At 39.3% G+C, this 4093-nt stretch overlaps 1 pseudogene; it reads left to right on the plus strand.

Moving 5' to 3' along the window:
- The first annotated feature begins 2546 nt into the window (after positions 1-2546).
- On the plus strand, positions 2547-3732 carry LOC119530222 (annotated as a pseudogene).
- The last annotated feature ends 361 nt before the right edge of the window (positions 3733-4093 follow it).

A 4093-nucleotide genomic window follows, 5' to 3' on the forward strand; every position in this document is an offset into this window, starting at 1 on the left:
GTACTCCCTAGGGTTTTCAGGAATAATGTTGGTTGGGGCTTGGCATACTGTGGTAGTTTGCAATATCTGGCTATAGCTTGTATAAGAGCAACCTCCAGAATGACCTCTCGACACTATTGGAAATCTCTTAGCCACTGAAACTTTATTTTGTTCCATTTCTTTTCCCTCTTTTTGTCAAGCCAGCATTCTCAATCCCATGATGCCAGGGCCAGGCTAACAATGGGAGACTTGCCTCATGTTGCCAGGGAGACTTACACCCCTGGGAGTCATGTCCCACATAGGGGAGAGTATAGTGAGTTTATTTGCAGAGTTGGCTTAAAGAGAGAGGCCACATCTGAGCAACAAAAGAGGCTCTCTGTGGCTGAGTCTTTGGTATAATTACAAACAGGCCTAGCTTCGCCATTGCAGAAATAAGTTTCATAAGGGCAAGCCTCAAGATCAAAGGCTTGGCTTAATAAATTGTGAGTCCCTAGTGCTTGAGAGAATATCAGGAATTCTCCAGGTGGGGAAGTTTAATAGTTCCACATTTTCCCCAGCCCTTCAAGTATACTTTGCAATTTTTTTTTTATTTTCTGCCCCCAAATACTCTAGAATGTGTCCAAGTATTACATTAACCTGTACACAATAATATAATCTCATTCCCTATTCTAGTTTCCATGTATTTGGGTTGTTTAAATAAACTGACCTGACAGGTTAAATTAGATAGTGTGCTACAGAAAATTTAAATCTTGGACCAACTAAACATCTCTTCCTTTTGTCTCACACAGAAGTTGAAGTTTTAGAATACAGACAATATCATCCTTTATCCTGTATTACTATTTACATTAGTCCTAACCAGGTCCATTTCATTCATATCTCTAATTGGAGTCTGATTTCTCATTCAGCTTCTTTAACAGTTGCTATATGGAGTAATGCTGACTTTCAGAGCTTCAGAACTCCAACTCTGAGTCTCAGATGTCACGCAGATACCCAATGTTCCAGGGAACTACCAGGTTATACACAAAGAGCACAGAATCTCAGAATTTAGAGAGAAACTCTCTCTTACCATAAAACCATATAGCAAGATAAATTCCAAACAGATCTATGATTTTATTATACAAAATAAGATCATAAAAATGCTAGATGAAAATATTGGAAAATTCATTTCTAATTTTAAAAAATCACTAACATCATTAACAAAGTCAAATAATCATAGATAGGGGGCTATTCTCCCTAATGGAGATAAGCCCCTAGAAATTGATAAGAAAAAGACCAAAGTTCAATAGAAAACATGGGAAAAACAAAACAACAAAAACAAAAACAGGTAGTTTAGAGCAAAGGAGATACAGATAGTTCTTAAATATTTGGAAAGATAGTCAACCTTACTTGTAATCAGAAGAAGCAAATTAAACTGAAACTGAGTTATTTTCATCTGTCAGACTGGCAAGACATCAAAAGTTGGATAACACAATCCATGAGTGAGACTGTGAGGAAAAAGACACAGTCATACACTGCTGTTGGGAAGGGAAATGGGTTTGGTTCCGGGGGAGGGGTGGCATGTTAGTTGCACTCTTTGACTCACTTCTTCTACTTCTGGGAACTTATTGTGAAGATATTTGCTTACCGATCGAATGGCATACATACAAGGTTGTTTTTTGTGGCACTATGTAAATTTGAAAAGACGGGAAACAACAAAAATGCCTATCAATTAGAATCTGGTTGTGCCAGTTTGAATGTATTATGTCCCCCAAATGCCATTATCTTTGATATAATCTTGTGTGGGTGGACCTATCAGTGTTAATTAGATGGTAATTCTTTGAGTGTTTCCATGGAGATGTGACCCACCCAACTGTGGGTGATGACTCTGATTGGATAATTTCCATGGAGGTGTTGGCCCACCCATTCCGGGTGGGTCTGAATTAAATTACTGGAGCACTATATAAGATCAGACAGAAGGAGCTAGCTGCTACAGCCAAGAGGGACACTTCGAAGAAAGCGCAGGAGCTGCAGATGAGATACAGTTTGAAGACGGCCATTGAAAGCAGGCTCTTGCTCTGGAGAAGCTGAGAGAGGACAAATACCCCAAATGCAACTTAGAGTGACATTTTTGAGGAACTGCAGCCTAGAGAAGAACATCCTGGGAGAAAGCCATTTTGAAACCAGAACTTTGGAGCAGACGCCAGCCACATGCCTTCCCAGCTAACAGAGGTTTTCCGGACATCATTGGCCATCCTCCAGTGAAGGTACCTGATTGCTGATGTGTTGTCTTGGACACTTTATGGCCTTAAGACTGTAACTGTGTAACCAAATCAACCCCCTTTTATAAAAGCCAATCCATCCCTGGTGTTTTGCATTCTGGCAGCATTAGCAAACTAGAACACTGGTTAAATAAATGATGGCTCATTCATTAAATTGAGTGTAACATGGCTGATATAAAGAATGAGGACACACTTTATATAATAATATGAAAAGATTTCCAAATATATTGATAAGTGAAAAAACAAGGGGTATATGGTATGTTGAATAACACCATTAAAAAACAAACAAGGGGGAAAGGAGTGGCCAACATGGCGGCATGCAGGAGGCTCAAGAAGCAGGTCCAGGAAGGTGGTGAACCATCTAAGGAAGAAAAGGCTGTAGCCAAATATCTTCGATTCAACTGTCCAACAAAGTCCACCAATATGATGGGTCACCGTGTTGATTATTTTATTGCTTCAAAAGCAGTGGATTGCCTTTTGGATTTGAAGTGGGCAAAGGCCAAGAAAGGAGAAGAAGCTTTATTTACAACCAGGGAGTCTGTGGTTGACTATTGCAACAGGCTTTTAAAGAAGCAGTTCTTTCACTGAGCACTAAAAATAATGAAAATGAAATACGATAAAGACATAAAGAAAGAAAAAGAGAAAGGAAAAGCTGAAAGTGGAAAAGAAGATGATAAAAAGAGCAAGAAAGAAAATATAAAGCATGAAAAGATAAAGAAGGAAAAAGAGAGAAAAAAGATGGTGGAAAGGAAGACTCCAAAAAGGATGAAACTCCAAAATTTGAACCACGTGATGATCAAGTTCTTCTGGATGGAAATGAGGTATTTGTGTGGATCTATGACCCAGTTCACTTTAAAACATCTGTCATGGGATTGGGTCTTGTGATTGCAGTGATAGCGGCAACCCTTTCCCCACTTTGGCCAGCGGAAATGAGAGCAGGTGTTTTTACCTCAGTGTTGGCGCAGGCTGTTTTGTAGCCGGCGTTCTCCTCCTTGCTGCTGCTCGTTGTCTTCTGTTCCTCATCATTTGGCTCATAACTGGAGGAAGGCATCACTTTTGGTTCCTGCCAAATCTGACTGCTGACGTGGGCTTCACTGACTCCTTCAGGCCTCTGTACACACGTGAATACAAAGGACCAAAACGGATTTAAAGAAAGATGAGAAAGCTGAAGCCATAGAGCAGCAGAAGTCTGACAGTGAGGAAAAATCAGACAGTGAGAAAAAAGAAGATGAAGAGGGAAAAGTAGGACCAGGAAATAATGGAAGAGAAGGTTCCGGTGGAGAACAACATTCAGACACAGACAGTGACAGGAGGGAAGGCGACTGATCCCCATAGCAGAAATGGGAATAATTTTGAAATGATCACAAAAGAGGAACCGGAGCAGCAAACAGATGGGGACAGTGAGGAAGAGGAGGAAGAGGAAGAAAATGATGGAGAGAAAACTAAACCTTCACATGAAAAATCATACACTTACTGTAATTCTGGGACAGAATAAATGCAAGAGGTTGGATTTTCTGTGTTGGCCAATCGTTAAAATGTACATGTGGCATTTGTAGCATTCTTTAAATCCATTTGCTGCAATGCATTTGACATCAAATTAGTTATAATCAGTCCTTCATTTTATAGACTAATATTATTGGTACAGTCTAAAGCCATTAAACACTTAACTTTTATCCATTGATAATAATTTTACAGTAAATAGATTTCATTCCTTCTGATAATTATCAAAGATGCACTTTCCACAGTAACATTTAGATTAATGGCATTTTTGATAGTTGTATGGCTTTTTACTGTTAGAGTAATCAGAATAAAAGGGATTAGAAGAGAAACACCAACATTTCCGATTATGCTTAGTT

This window comes from Choloepus didactylus, chromosome 3 (assembly GCF_015220235.1).
Source record: "Choloepus didactylus isolate mChoDid1 chromosome 3, mChoDid1.pri, whole genome shotgun sequence".
Taxonomy (NCBI): domain Eukaryota; kingdom Metazoa; phylum Chordata; class Mammalia; order Pilosa; family Megalonychidae; genus Choloepus; species Choloepus didactylus.